The 16580-nt window shown below is 36.0% G+C and overlaps 1 protein-coding gene and 1 long non-coding RNA gene across 2 annotated transcripts in view; both read left to right on the forward strand.

Moving 5' to 3' along the window:
- The window catches only part of CDKAL1 (CDK5 regulatory subunit associated protein 1 like 1), a 635724-nt gene that overhangs the window by 259386 nt on the left and 359758 nt on the right, over window positions 1-16580 (forward strand).
- On the forward strand, window positions 349-10042 carry LOC119867671. Its single transcript, XR_005384389.1, has 3 exons — window positions 349-564; window positions 1641-1691; window positions 9622-10042. It is a non-coding gene; the product is annotated as an uncharacterized LOC119867671 (long non-coding RNA).

The following is a 16580-nucleotide window of genomic DNA, read 5'->3' on the forward strand; positions in this document are numbered from 1 at the left end:
GCCTGTGTCTCGGTCTCTCTCTCTGTCTCTCATGAATAAAGAAATTCAAAAAATCTTAAAAAAAAAAAAGATTAAAAAAAAAAAACTGGGGCTAGATTTGCTGTCAGTTGTATGAGATGGTAATTGAAACCATGGGTGTGGTTTTTAATGTAGTCTATTCCTTCAGAAAATCACGGCGTTTTTCTACTGTGTTTTCTATTAGAAGCAAGGCTCATTTTTCATGGAGTCGCTGAAATACATACTGGTCACTAAGTAACTAATGTTTTTTGATTTTATACTAAGGGGAATATTTCACCTTCTCTTCTTGACTACATGGTAAAATTCTCTTTCACTGTGTATAACTTTAATTCTCAGCTACAGTACTTGAAGTAGAAGTAAGAAGATCTTTTTTTGAAGGCAAAAAGCATACATGCATTTTGGCTTCATCAATGTTGCTTGCAGAAACCACAGTGTTTTTATCAGGGGGAAAGCAAAAACTTGTTTACAGTGGAAAGCATAACAAAATCTGTGATCTTTTTGCCTGAGGACTCTTTCCAAAACAACTTACTGTAACAGACATCTAAGGTCAGTATTTCCTAATTAAGACTTTTCAGCTGGAGCTGGAGCTCCCACTCCTAGCCATCACTCAAAGCGCTGTTCCTTACACACACACACACACACACACACACACACACACTCCTTCCTTAATACACTGTGCCTTTCCAGTTACTAGTCAGTGTCAGGGAACCGTGGTTTTTTGTTTGTTTGTTTGTTTGTTTTTAGTTTAAACTAATATGAGACCTTTATTTCATATCACTAATGATTTTTAACTTTTTTTTTTGGCTTTTTTCTGAAACCAAATTTAGAAATTCAGCATGATGAATAGGTATATCTCTTTGTTAGCCAACTGCGAGCAGAGGATTTACTGTATTGGGATTTTAGCATGTTAGTAATAACTTCGTATCTGGAGTTTGTGGGGATGAAGCATGGGTCTGAGGAGGTGACATACTTCTTTCTGCTCTTGCTTGTTCTCATCAGAGAGCATTCATTCTAATGAATGTTCAGTAAATATTTGTTCATTTGAATTCAATTAAATGAGCTAATTGGAGGGTTAACAGTTGAAGAATAAATGCATTTAGAAAGGAAGAGCCACTTCAAGCTGAGTTGCTCTAGTTCTTGAAGAGTGTATCGAGTGACATAAAGATGGGAATTGATTGGGCTCATCCTTTTTATTGTATTCTTAGCTGATTTTTTTCTCTCTTAAGATATGTAGCCCCCCGCCCCCCCCCAAAGATACATAACTCCCTAAAGAAATTTTTAATTTTGAACTTTTATGAAGGGAAATTACTCAAGAATATACACTGTATTCCATATCCTAGTTTTGTAATATGAGAAAAGTTAATATGGCAAAGAAAGCAGGAAATCAGTTTGAAGATGTACATAAAGTTATAGGTGGACAATATCCTTTGTTTTGTATCTTATTTTTCTACCTTTTACTCTTTCACATTTCCTTTATTTTTTAATTATGGAAAACTTCAAACAGAAAAGAGAAGGTAGTATAAGGAATCCTCAAGTATTCACCATGCTGCAGTAATTATCAACTAATGGGTCATCCCTATTATTTTATCTGTCTTACACCATCCCCTCCTTCCTTGTCTCAGCACAACTGGATTATTTTGAAGCGAATTCCAGATAATTGCATTATGTAATTGGTAAGTACATTAGTCATCTATCTTTTAAGAAAATTCTTACTCTTTTTTCTTCTGTCTTTTTAAAAAAGATTTACTTATTTATTTAAGAAAAGAGAGAGAGGAGAGCATGTGGGCCTGGGGGTAGGGACAGAAGGAAAGGGAGAGAGAGACTCATGCAGATTCCATGCTGAGGGATCCCTGGGTGGCGCAGCGGTTTGGCGCCTGCATTTGGCCCAGGGCGCGATCCTGGAGACCCGGGATCGAATCCCACATCGGGCTCCCGGTGCATGGAGCCTGCTTCTCCCTCTGCCTGTCTCTGCCTCTCTCTCTCTCTCTGTGACTGTCAAGAAAGAAAGAAAGAAAGAGAGAGAGAGAGAGAGAGAGAGAGAGAAAGAAAGAAAGAAAGAAAGAAAGAAAGAAAGAAAGAAAGAAAAAAGAAAGAAAGAAAAAAGAAAGAAAGGAAGAAAGAAAAAAAGGAAAGAAAGGAAGAAAGAAAGAAAAAGAAAAAAGAAGGAAAGAAACTTTGGTATGTTTAAAAAAAAAAAAAGATTCCATGCTGAGCTTGGATCCTGATGTGGGGCTCGATCTCACAACCCTGAGATCATGACCTGAGTCAAAATCAAAAGTCACATGTTTAACCAAGCCCCACAGGTGTCCCTTTCTTTCTCTTTATGGGCTAAAAGAAAAAGAGAGGGAAAAAGAGAAACTAACCCAAATACCATTGTCATACCTAAAATAAAATAGATTTTCTTACTATCAACAAGACCCTGTCAGTTTCAAAACTTCCAGAGTTGATATTCTTTTTTATTCTCCCTCTCTCACTCCTCCCCACCATCTTTACAATTGATTCCTTTGAATCAGGACCCAAAGGGGAGTCACACATTACTTTTGGTTGACATGTCTGCACTACCACAGCACGACTAAATGCCCCAGTTGGCCATCAGACTCCTAAGACTCAAATGACTTTAATACTGCTTTTATTTTGAGGCATAGAAGGAACAAGGACAAGAGACCTAGCAGTTCCAGCATCTTCATGTCCTCAGGGAGCCTAACCTCCATACCCTGATATACAGCTTCTTTTAGCCCTTACTTATAATGGGCATTCTAACTGCAATGGTCCAGAGCTAAGATGTGTGGTTGCCAACTTGACATGGTGAAGACCCAGCCTTGATGTTTCACTAAATTTTAGACCATTCTATTAAGTAGGACAAAGGCCTGCATACTATTTCACCACGACTCAATCCAGTGACAGTTCTTTATAGCAGGTGAAACAGACATGTTCTGCATTTATCTGAACTCTGATGTTTCAAAGGAAACAAGTGTGTGAAGAGGGACACTGAGATCACTCTCAGGGAAGTCTGCATCAATCCAGGCCAATGTTGACTATTCACATGGCCTCTTAAGTATTTTTTTTTACATATTGTTTGTTTTGCTTTTTATCTATCTTCTTTCTTTCTTTTCTTTTCTTTCTTTTCTTTTCTTTCTTTTCTTTTTTTTTCTTTTCTTTTCTTTTCTTTTCTTTTCTTCTTTTATTTTCTTTTCTTTCTTTTCTTTTCTCTTTTCTTTTGTTTTCTTTTCTTTTCTTTCTTTTCTTTTCTTTTTTTTCTTTTTTTCTTTTCTTTTCTTTCTGTTGATTTTAGGAGACCATTTCACCTGTCCTAGAACTTCTCATATTCCACATTTTGCTTATTGCACCCACAGTGTTATTTAATATGTTTCTTTATCCTGAGTTTCTGCTGTAAAGTGGAAATTAGATCTAGAGTTCAGAATTTTGGCAAGAAAACTTCATAGCAGGTGGTGTGTACAACTTGTTGCATCATATCAGAATGCCTATGTCTAGTTATCTTACTACTGTTAACCTTGTTATTTTAGTTCATTTTGACTGCTGTAACAAAATAGCATGGGCTGGCTAGTTTATACACAACAGAAATTTATTGCTAACAGGTCATGAGGCTGGGAAGTCCAAGGTCAAAGCATCAGCCAGTATAGTCACCTACTGGTGAGGGCCTTCCTCCTGGTTCATAGGTTTATAGCCATTGGCTTCTCTCTATGTCCTCACATGGTGGAAGGGGCAAGGGCTCTCTCTGGAGCCTCAAAATTATGAGACTGAACTTTTTTTTTTTTTTAAAGATTTTATTTGTTCCTTCATGAGAGACAACAGAGAGAAGGCAGAAGGAAAAGCAGGCTCCTTGCAGGGAGCCTCATGTGGGCCTTGATCCCCAGACTCAGATCACACCCTGAGCCAAAGGAAGATGCTCAATTGCTGAGCCACACAGGCATCCCTATGAGACTGATCTTAATCATTGGGCTCCAGTTGTTTTCCTTCCTCTTAGGTAAATTCATAGGAGTAGAATAGCCTGAACAGATTGTACCATTTTATATTTTCACTACCATTTGTAATGATAGGTCCAATTGCTCTGAATTTTTGCCAATACTTTATATAGTTACTGTTAGCCATCATAGCAAGTATATATCTCAGTGTGGTTTTAATTTTTATTTCTCTAATGATTGGTGATATTGAATATGTATATATCTTTCTAGGTCAAGTGCCTGTTCAAACTTTTGTTCTTTCTTATTAGCTTGTTTGGCTTACTGTTTAGTTATCTATGTATATAAGAAGCTGGAGGGGCAACTGGGTGGCTCAGGTGGTTAAGCATCCAACTCTTGATTTCACCTTAGGTCATGAACTCAAGGGGTTATGAGATCAAATTCTGCTTAAGAGTCAAGATTCTCTCTCTTCTTTTGCCCTTCCCCAACCACGTGCTTGCTTTCTCTCTCTAAAAGAAAAAAGCTGGAGACAAGTTCTTTATTGGATACATATTTTGCAAATAGTTTAATTTTCTATTTTTTTTAAAAGATTTTATTTATTTATTCATGGGAGACACAGAGAGAGAGAGAGAGAGAGAGAGAGAGGTAGAGACATAGGCAGAGGGAGAAGCAGGCTCCATGCAGGTAGCCTGATGTGGGACTCGATCTCTGCACTCTGGGATCACACCCTGAGCCGAAAGCAGGCACTAAACCACTGAGCCACCCAGGCATCCCTCAGATAGTTTTCTTCCATTATATGACTTGTCTTGATTTTCTTAACCTTGTTCTTTGAAAAGCAACAGTTTTAAACTTTGATGAAGTCTTCCTTATCATATTTTAATATGATTTATACTTTTTAATGTTCTACTTAGAAATCTTTATCCAATTTGAGACTGCTAACATTTTCTCTTTTCCCATAGAAACCACAATTAAATAATTAGTTAATGAATTCTTACATTTAGCTCTACTATGTATGCATTTTTGGTTAATTTTTACATGTTGTGTGAGGCAAGGATCGAGGTTTGTTCTCTTGTGGGTACAATTGTTCCAGTACCATTTGTTGAGAAGAATCCTTTCCCTTTGTCTTGGAACCTTTGTCAGTAATCAATTGATAGTATTATGTGTGTGTCTGTTTTTGGATTATCTATTTCGTGTCACAGATCTGTATGTTTACCTCAGCATCACTTCCACATTGTATTGATTAGTGTAGCTTAAATCTCAGTTTCTCTTCCAGCTTCATTCTTTTTTCTTTTTTTTTTTTTTTTTTTTTAAGATTTTATTTATTTATTTGAGAAAGAGTGAGCAAGAGCAAAGGAGCAGGGAGAGAGGCAGAGGGAGAGGGAGCCTGATGCTGAGCTCCCATCTTGGGACTCTGGTATCATGACCTGAGCCTAGGCAGATGCTTAACCAACTGAGCCACCCACACACCCCTAGCTTCATCTTCTTTTGAAAATCCAGTTATGGCATTATAGACCATTTGCATTTCTATAAATTTTAGAATCATCTTCAGTTTTTAGCAAAAATGGTGTCTCATTTTCTATCAAATTATATTAAGTTTTAGATAATTTGGGGGGAGCATTGGCATCTTTAAATATTGAGTGTTCTAATCTATGGGTATAGTATATTTTTCTATTTAGATCCTTAATGCTAATAGTACTTTGTAGCTTTTGTTAACAGGTGTTGTACATCTTTTGTTAAATTTACCTTTAAGGTTTTTTTTAGAGGTGTTATTATTATAAGTGGTATTTTTAAAAATTTCAATTTCCGAATGCTCATTACTCTATATAGAAGTTTAATTGATTTTTATACCCATCCTACCATCTTATTAAACTTACTAATTAGGTGTGGTAGTGTTTTGTAGATTTCTTTGAATTTTTTACATAGATAATCATGTTGTCAGCAAACAAGATAGTTTTACTTCTTTATGACCTCTATGCCTTTAGATGTTTTTCTTGGCTTACTGCACTGGCTAGAACTTTTAGCCTATGTGGATTAGAAGGATAAGAATGCTAGCATTATTCCTGACCTCAGGTGGAAAGTACCAGTCTTTCACCATTTAGATTAGTGTTAATTATTGGTTTTATGTGGTTGAGGAAGTTTGATTCCATTTCTAATTTGCTAAGAATTTTAATCACAGATGGGTGTTTAGTTTTTTCAAATGCTTTTTCTGCATTTAATTGAGATGATCATATGCATATTTCTTCTTTTTTTAGTATTCTGCACCTTATATGGTAAATACATCAATAGATTTTTTAAAAGTAGGCTATATGCCCTGTGTGGAGCACAATGTGGGGCTTGAATGCTGTGACCCTGAAATAAAGACCTGAACTGAGATCAAGAGTGAGATGCTTAACTGACTGAGCCACCAGGTTTTCCACATCAATAGATTTGTAAATGTTAAACCACCATTGCCTTACTGGTATAAATCCCACTTGATTTTGTCTATTCTAATTCTTTTTTCGATTCACTGTGCTAAGATTTTGCAAAGAATTTTTAAGTCTGTGTTCAAGAGAAATTTTAGTCTGTAGTTTTCTTGAAATTTAGCTTTTATATGAGGGAAATGCTGACCTCATCTTTATATTGGTGTGTTTACATCATTTATATTTAGTATGGTTATTAGTGTGTTGGATTTAATTGCCCCATTTTGTGTTTTCTGTTCATCTCATATGTTTTTGGTTTCTTTTTTCCTGGTCTCCTGCCTTCTTTTCCATGAATTGTGAATTTTTATTATTCTCTTTATTTTGGTCCCATTTTCTTGGTAGTTACCCTATAGTTTGTCGTATTTATAGTTACATTTACAGTTTTAATTCCAAGTTATATCACATTAGATTTAAGAACCTTATAAGCAGTATGCAGTTACATCTCTCTTCTTGATTCAGTTGTCATCCTATATATATGTATATTTTTTGTAAACCACATAATGCATATGGTTTCCTGTCACTCCATCTTGTCCAGAAGCAAAAGTCTTTTTGCCAGTGTTTTATTTAGCATTTTTTTGCATTAATATTTTTGAGGATGGTTACAGCTTCCTTTTTTTGATTCTTTGTGAAGTTTTGGAGTTATTGTTATGTTTGCTTAATAAGAAAAGTATTGGATAATTATTTTGTTTCTCTTTTTTTAAGAATGGTTTATAAAGCACTTGTACCATCTGATTTCTTAAAGGCTCAGTAGAGGAAGGAGTATATTCGATTCTCTATTTCTGCTCTAGTAGATTTGTTGTCTTCCTGTCTTTTCTGGGGTCAGTTCTGCTAACTTGTATTTTTCTAGAAAATTATCCAATTTATCTAGATTTTCAAAATCATGTACATAAATTTGTGCAAAGTAGTTTCTTATTTTTAAAACTGTTCTCTGTTTCGATGGTTATTTCTTCCTTGCCCTTTCTAATTTTGTTTTTTGTTTATGCCTTGCTGTGTGATTAGTTAAGTTTAGCATAGTTTTTTTTATAGTAATTTTTGTTAGCTTTTATTCTGATTTTAAAAGTAAACATGTTTATTATAAAAAGGCTTAGAAAATTTGGATGAAGCACAAATAATAGGATGAAGATCACTGAGTTCACCATGCAGAGATAGGCATTATTAACAGTTTGGTCACATTGGTTGTGTTGGTGTGCATATAATCACCTGTTAATTTAGCACAATCAAGATCTGTGTTCTGTGCACATATTTGTATTAGTTTCTTAGGCATATCATGACAACGGGACCATAAACTGGGTGGCTAAAAATGACAGAGATGTGTTCTCTCACAGGTCCAGAGGCCAGAAATACACAATCAAGGTGTACTCAGGGTCATGCTCCTTCTGAACATAACTAACCTCTGCATTCATCTTCACATGGCCTTCTTTCCTCTGCGTCTATGTCCAAACTTCCCTGTTCTTAATAAGGATACTAGTCACTGGATTAAGTTCATCCCAGTCCATTGGACCTTGTCTTAACTTGCTTATATCTGCAAAGATCCCATTTTGCAATAAGAATCTTCACAGGCTTTGGGTAGACATGGATTTTGGGTGTACATATTCAACCGAGTACAGTATTGTTATTTTCCCTTCTCTTTACTTCAAGGTCTTCTCTATGCTGTCATTTCTATATGGGAATTTTAGGGTGTGCTGCTGGGTAAAATCATCACTAGCCTATATCAGCATTCTGAGGTGCTACCAGCCAGCTACATGTATGGTTTACCCATCAGCACAAATTTTCATCCATTACCTAACAAAGCATCATCTTAGAGAAGAGAAGTAGAACTCATTAAATTTCTTCAAGGCTTATTTCTCGGTTAATTTTAGAAGATGAGAATGCTCTTTCTTACACCGTTCTTCAAAATTATTTAATGCATCATAAATAAGTGAAGAGAATGAAAGCGATGTTTTTCAAACTCAAATTAAGAATCATAAAAGAGCAGGTAGAGTTAATCAAATGGTATCATGAGAACACTAACAAGAAAACAGCAGTGGCTTGAATGTTTGGTTGTTGGTGCTTAGTCTGATCAACGAGCCGTGGAGGACCTTTGTCTCAGCATCTATGCTGGTTTGCACGTCTCTCGTGATATGCTCTAGTCATACTCTTTTTCTTTAACAAAGGTTGTTCTGCTATCCTGCAGCTGTCCTTGTGTATCAAGAGCCAATAGCTAATCTTTTCTCTTATTAATTAATTAATTTATTTGAGAGAGAGAACATGAGCAGGGCAAGGGGTGGAGGGAGAGAAACTCAAGGAGACTCTCTGCTGAGCATAGAGCCTGATGTGGGGCTTGATTTCACAACCCCACCATGATGACCTGACCCGAAACCAAGCATCGGATGCTTCACCCAACTGAACCACAAGATGCCCCATCAATGGCTTTTCTTTATTATGATGAATTAGTAGTACATCCTTACGGCCATGGCTGTTTGAGACTGCATTTTAATGGTCTAGACAGGGACAGGTGGAGGGCAGGGTGTGGGCAAGGACCCAGCACACCCAGCAGTCTTTGAGGACATAATGTGTGATGTGCTGTGTGACACTGTATGTGTTATTTTTGTGGAATCCCTCAAACTGTTTAAAAGGTAAGTATTATTTTAAATATCAGAAAAAATGGTATACTTGGAACTAGAATTTAGACCTTAATTTCCATGATTTTGCTTACAACTCTAGTTCTTTTTATTAATATATGTACTTGCAGACTCCAGGGTAAAGATATGTATAAACATCCTCTGTTAAGTCTTATGTAAGGCAATCCATTTTTAAGAGTTGAAGTGGAATTTTTCTTAATTAATTTTGTCCTTTTAATTATTTAAATTCTCAAGTCATACATGATCTATTCATAGTAATTATAGATTTCAAAAAGTTCTCTGTCAGAGGATCAGGGAAGGTATAAGTCATGCCCATTTCCAAATTGGTTTTATTTAATGTTCCTTATTTGCTCTGTGTTATTGGATTAAATAATATGAGGTCTAGCTAAAAAGAATTGACTAGTTATTGTTGTTTAAAGGATAATAGTGAAGTTGCCCTGCATCTCCAGCGAGGACACAGACATACTATTTTTCTTATCACCTTGACGTGACCCAAGAAAGCACAGATTTATTATTCATTATTAATATTATTATATTTAGAGTGTTTATGCTTTAGATCAACAAGTAACTTAACCATGTTTTTTTTTTTTTTTTTTGCCAAAGTATTGCTTTGTTTATAGAATGCTTTATGAAAATGTTGGGAGACCAAATGAACATGATTATAATGTAAAGCGCCTAGCTCTCAAAGAAGCTTCCTGTTCCTGAAGAAAAGGTCTTATTCTTTTCCAAGCCTTGCAACCCTACTCTCCATCCCCATAAATCCTCTTTACCAAGAAGTCATTTATGCTATTGTTCATGTGGTGTCAGCTTTTCCCAAACCTGCTCTCCTCAAACTAGTGAGTCATTTCTGTGATGATAGCTTATTTCAGAATCTTTCTTAATCTCTTGTTTGGTTGTGGACCAAATGTCATACTGTCACAATCAAGGGTTAGATCATGGTTTCTGATAACATGTATCAAACTGGAGTTAATTTCTTTACCTGAGGAATGTTTCTAAACTGAATCCTATAAAGTGTTCTGATAATAATAAAGTGTTCTGTCATGTGTTTCACATTTGTACCTCAGTCATTACTGACATTCAATGGAGCAATAAACTCAAATGATTTTAACATTAGTAGATTGTCAGCATTATAAATAATGATCCTGTATCAACCAGTTACCTTTTTTTTGCCTGAATGTTTTGTGTGTAAGAAAAGTAATAAGGTTTTCTTATTAAAATTGAGCTAATGCTACTTTTCTATCCCCTGTAATTGAAATCAATTACTTAAAATACAATTATGGATCTATATTATGCTCGCTGAAAGTGAGCACTGTTAGGAATTCTCCATTCAGGGCATCAACTTCGTAAGGCTTCATTCAGAATGGAAGAGTAGACTTTATAAGAACAGGTGAGTGTGTTAAAATTATATCAACATTGAAGAATTCATAGTAAAATTCTTATAAATATGTTATGCTGTTCCACTGTGGGACATATATTTGGAAGTGCTGCTGTTGCTGTGAAGTCACAGTAAAATGATCCCCTACCCTAGGGAGTAGTGAGAGAGATATTTAGTTTACCTCCTTGTGACATATTTTGCTTATTGCATATGTTTAGAATTTTGGATTTATAGAATATTTTTAAAATCTCTTCATTCTCTTTTATTAATGGACACAGAAGTATATGTTTCTTCAGTTTGTGAATAATGCACATACTTGGTTGATTTATGCTTCATTTTAAAACAATCTTTTGGTTGATTGAGTGTTTGATTTGTGTTTACAAGTTACTCATTTAATCTGATAGTACTGTTTTCAAATGGTGTTTTCTGTTTTTCCCCTTCTGTGTAGCTAGCATACATTGTAGCAAAACCTTGATTTATATGTGTTTGCTGTTGTCTTTTCACATGTTTTATATGCTTCAATGTTTAGAATAAATATATATATATTTTTTACTTATATTAATGGATAGTTTGGCCAAAATGACAGCTATATTAAAAAGTTTGAGGTAGGTTATAAGCAAACATCTCTCTGAATTTGATACATCAAAGAGTTAGAGTATATTTTTTGAGTGTTGGATAGGTATACCTTGTAGGTTTCTTCTGGCTCCAAGTCTCTCTGAATATAATGATTTTTGATATTTTAAAGTGGCGGCAGTATATTAATTGATATTGGCAAATATATTTTTGATTTATTCATTTATGACTCTGTCTCCTATATTCTTCTTTTCTTTTTTTTAAAGGTTTATTTATTTATTCATGAGAGACACAGAGAGGCAGAAACATAGGCACAGGGAGAAGCAGACTCCCTATGGGGACCCCAATGCGGGACTCGATCGATCCTAGGACTCTGGGATCACAACCTGAGCCGAAGGCAGACATTCAACCACTGAGCCACCCAGACATTCGATCATATCTTCTATATTCTTAAGGGTGAAACTGATACCTAAACTTTGCTTCATACCTTTAGTGACAGAAATCACCAACTAACTGATTATTATCCTAAGGTCACCAGGTATTCAGGTATGAAGTACTGTGAAGATTTTTAAAATGTGTATGAATATTTTTTTATATTCTGCTTTACAAATGGGTTATTATAGAAAAAGGAAGATAGCAGTAAATACCATGCTGAAAAATGTTAGTTATCTTTTCCATTTAGTATTTAAGAAGGTATCTTATGGGTCACTCCCTCAGATCCAGGCCTCACCTGCCCCTTTCTGTGATGCCATGTATAGGTATGGCTGATGGCGGAGGAGGGACCCTTGTGCACTGTTGGTGGGAATGTAACTTGGTGCACCTGCTATGGAAAGCAGAATGGAGCTTCCTCAGTAAATTAAAAATGGAACTATGATCCAGCAATTTCACTTTTGGGCATACATTCCATGTTCATTGCAGTCTTATTTACAATAACCAAGTTATGGAAACAACCTAAGTATTCATGGATGAATGGATGAAGAAATTGTGGTAGAGATCTGCAATGGAATGTTATTCAGCCATTAAAAAGGATGAAACCTTGCCATTTGCAAAGACATGGATGGACCTTGAGGGCATTATGCTAAGTGAAATAAATCAGACAAATACCACATGATCTCTCTTACATGTAGAATCTTTAAAAAAAAAAAAAAAAAAGCTCATAAACGCAGAGAACAGATTGGTCGTTGCCAGAGGGAGGGGAGTGGGGGATGCTGTGAGAAATGGGAGAATATTATTTATTTCAAAATAAAATAAATAATGAATGTACCTACACTGTTCCAGACCCTTTCTAAGGAAGGTACAGATAATAACTTGTTTATTCTTCCCACCAACATTGTGAGGTAGGAACTCATTCTGAATTTAAAGATAAGGCAAAAAAACAAAACAAAACAAAACAAAAAAAAACAGTTAAGTAATTTATTTGCTTGAGGTCACAGCGTTAGTAAAACACCGTACTGGTGCCCCCAACCACAAGGATAACTTGCTGTTGTATTGTTCTTTATGTAGAGTGACTTGTGCATTTGTCTCATTTCTCTCGTTAGATTCTTCTGATGACAGTGTTTTACACAAAATAGGTCCTCAGTAATTATAGAATTGATTTGATTTGATTTAATCTAACAAATATTGCATATGATGCCATCTAATATTTTCTGTTCTATTTTAATAATTAAAAAATAAATGCTGATTACAACCCACAGTTTAGAAAACTCTGCTTTAAGGTATTTTTGTGGCTGGCTGAGATGGATGGTTATTATGTTAAGTTTTAAGATTGCCTCTGAGGGACACCTGGGTGGCTCAGCAGTTGAGTGTCTTGCTTTGGCTCAGGGTGTGATCCTGGGTCTGGGGATCGAGTCCCACATCGGGCTCCCCGTGAGGATCCTGCTTCTTCCTCTGCCAATATCTCTCTGCCTCTCTGTGTCTCTCATAAATAAATGAATAAAATCTTAAAAAAAAAAAAAAGATTGCCTCTGAGTCTAGTCTCAAGTAGATTCAAGTGTGAAATAAGTTTAACAAATGGGTTAGTCATGTCTATTGCTCCTGTGGCTTCTACTACTCTTGGTAATACTTTAGGTTGTATAATTTGTAGTGTAAGTGAAGGTACGTGAAGTCTCTTGATCTTCTCTCAGAAGGATGCTGTTCTTCTCTCAAGTGATCATATAAATAGATGGCTTGATAATCTAAAGGCCCAGCATTAGCTCTTGGTGTATAACATATCCCTACAAACATAGTCACTTAAAACACTATTTGTTTATTATCTCAGTGCGTCAGAAAGGGCAGGAGTCTGGGCTTAGTTTAGAGTCCTCCAAAAGGCTGGCATCAAGGTAGCTGTGAGGGCTGAATTCTCATTGGAAGGTTTGACTGGAGAAGGGCCCTCTTGTAAACTCATAGAGTTATTGAGAGCATTTGGTTCTGATTAGGCTGTTGGATTGAGGGCTCAGTTTCTTGTTGGTTGTCTGTTGGAGGCCACCTTCAGTTCCTTGCCATGTGGCGCTCTCCAAAGACCAGCTTACAACATGACAGCTTCCCTCTTCAGAGCCATCAAAGGAGAGTTTCCTTATTAGACAGGTGTTATTTAACATAATCATTCAAGTGACCTCTTAATATCTTTGCCTTATTTTATTGTTTAGAAGCGAGTTAGAGGTCATGCTCTTTGTTAAGGGGAAGAGATTACACAGGCAGGAAGACCAGGAGGGAGGGATTATAGGGGCCATGTTACAATCTGTTAGCAAGAAAGAGGCCCATACAGATGTAACACATTTATACTGGAGTTGCACATTAGGAAGGTATGATATGGTTTGCTTATCTCTGCTTAAAAAATTCTGGACTTTTGGGTATCTGGCTGGCTCAGTTGGTAGAGCATGCAACTCTTTTTTTTTTTTTTTTAAGATTATATTTATTTATTCATGAGAGACACAGAGAGAGAGCCAGAGACACAGGAAGAAAGAGATGCAGGCTCCTTACAGGGAGCCCGATGCAGGACTCGATCCCCAGACCAGGATCACGCCCTGAGCTGAAGGCAGATGCTCAACCACTGAGCCACCTAAGCGACCCAAGCATGCAACTCTTGATCTTAGGGTTGTAAGTTTGAGCCTCCTCTTGGGGGTAGAGCTTACTTAATGAAATCTCCAAAAAAAAAAGTTATAAAAATTAAAAAAAATTAACTGTTAAAATGCTATGAATATTTGATAATTAATTAGCTCTTCTGGAAGGAATGTTGTAGCTAATTAGTAATTCTAGCTGAATTTATTTTTATATTTCTGTCTCCCAGCAGTTGTTCTCATGAGTAGATTGGAGAGAGAGAGCATGGATCAGGTCATGACCTCTTGATTGCATCTGAAATTGTTACTCCTTCTTCCACCTCTCATCCTCTTATCCTTAGCTACCAAGTAGGCCCTCTTCTGGCTTTCCTCCTTCCTTCTTTGTTGCTTGCCGCGCTCCTCTCCTGCATCATTTCTTTTTTGCTATTATAGCTTAATTGCTTTGTCTTCTCCATGTACCTTCTATAGGCTCAGTTAGTGTGTGTTGACTATGTCACTTAAAAGGCAGGATGCTAAGTTCGTACTTAGTAAGGCAGAGGTTTCGAAGCTGGGTTCAGAGGTCACTACAGGGTCCTTAGGGCTGTAGGTGGGAAGGCAAGTAGACCGAGCTAGAGCTGTAACACTGTGCTACATCGGAAGGATTTGTTACCAGTCTCAGGCCAGATATATACAGAAATAGGGAACCCATGCTTTGACACTTTTGACAGGTTTTTTTTTTTTTTCTCTAGTTTTGGTACTTTAGTTGTAAGTAATACTACATTGTGTCACACTCTATGCTTTGATGACAGCTCTCATGAACTTTTAAAGTATGGCTTAATTCTTCTTGGCAGTACTTGTGACATGAAAGCATATCTCTAGTGACAGGCTGTATTTACTGTAAATACTTTAAAAACTGTTACTATTCAAGGCTAATTAATGAATTTTTAGATGGTTCCAGTTTACTGATACTCAAGTTGATTATTAGTTGTGACTTAGTGGAAGTACTACCAAATTCCAAATATGGCCTGGCAGACTTTACAGATAGGCCTTCTACTTCCCTGCAGTCTGCTTTTATATTTGTTGAATGTGTGTCTCCTCTCCATTCTTTTTTTTTTTTTTTTTTTTTTTTTAGTTCATTTTTGGAAGATAAGTACATTGCATTACATTTTGGAGAGATTAACTACTTTCTTTTTTTTTTTTTTTTTTTTTTAACTACTTTCTTTGTACTCACAGAAGATCTGAATTTGGTCTCGGAAGAGGTGTTCTTGCTACATGTAATTATATAATGTTCAAACAGAATCCACATTTAAATACATATAGCATCCTTCAATCTGTTTGCAGCCTTTCTCCTTTGAGGTAGAAACCAGAGTTTTGAGTTAGACGTTCTCTAAATGGGAGCCAGTCCCCCATACCTGTGGACTCAACTTAGTTTGAGGAGAGAGACGTTGGCCTCCTTGAGTTCTTATAAACAAATATAGAGAGGAAGGGAATGTGCTGAATGAATACAGTAAGTGTGACAAAAAAGCTCTTCCTTTATTCTCCTTAAATATAGTAGTTTTTACTATAAGGTATTTTATCCTCTGGCTTATAAAACTTCCTTTTTGTTTTTCTTTCTTGCTGCTTTTGTGAAGCTTGCTATTTTCAGGTGTTTTGATTTTTTTGGGAAGTTATAAATGGAATTGTGTATTTCAGAGAGGGTCAGGTTTAGAAGTCATCACTCATCACATGCCTATCTCTTTTATTTTTAAACGGCACACGAGTGTCTGACTTGCACATGGTATTTCTTGCTTGGCAGGCTGGTGCCAGACTCAGTGTCTTTTGTTTTTAAGAGATAAACGTCTGGTGGTTTTTGTTTTGCTGTGAGGCACATGTGAGTCATGGTTATCATGAACTAAGTCCTTCCTCCAGACCTCTAATTATTTTGGACAACTTACCTATACTTCAACATCTGGAAGCTAATATATTAAAAATTTCAACTGCATGTCTGTTTATGAAAGTTTGATTAGTCATCTACACTTTCCCTTTATAGATTGATGTAATTATTTCTTGGTTGAGGAAACTACCAATCCTGTTGGCACTAACATTGTTTTTGTACTTGTATATTGATTGCAAAGTTAGAAAAAGATTAAAATAAAGAAGTAGGCCTCAATCTCTGTGACTTCCTTCTTGGTCGTGGACAGTACCAAAAATCTGTATTTCACCCATGCATTTTAGTCCCTGTGAATTATACTCTCTAGTGTGGTAGTTTTTTTTAAAAAAAAGCAAAAAATACTATGACCAAAAAGATAACTGAAATATTTGAATTATGTTATGTATCAAAATCATCTATATTTTTTCAATATATTATGGCAGGTATTATGTGTGATGGTTAAGAATGCCTATAAAAGCCAGACTGTCTGAGCTTATATATTAGCTCTGCCATTTATTTGGTTCCATGACGTTTGTGATATTTGTCAAATAACTTTATCTTTCCATGCCTCAGTTTTGTCTTTATAAAATGGGGAGTAGTAGTAGTACTACTCCACAAAGGTGTTCTCTGGTTTAACTTAATTAATGTATATATGAACAGGGTCTAGCCCTGGCTAGTTAGGTGCATGTAA

The sequence above is a fragment of the Canis lupus genome, chromosome 35 (assembly GCF_011100685.1).
Source record: "Canis lupus familiaris isolate Mischka breed German Shepherd chromosome 35, alternate assembly UU_Cfam_GSD_1.0, whole genome shotgun sequence".
NCBI lineage: Eukaryota > Metazoa > Chordata > Mammalia > Carnivora > Canidae > Canis > Canis lupus.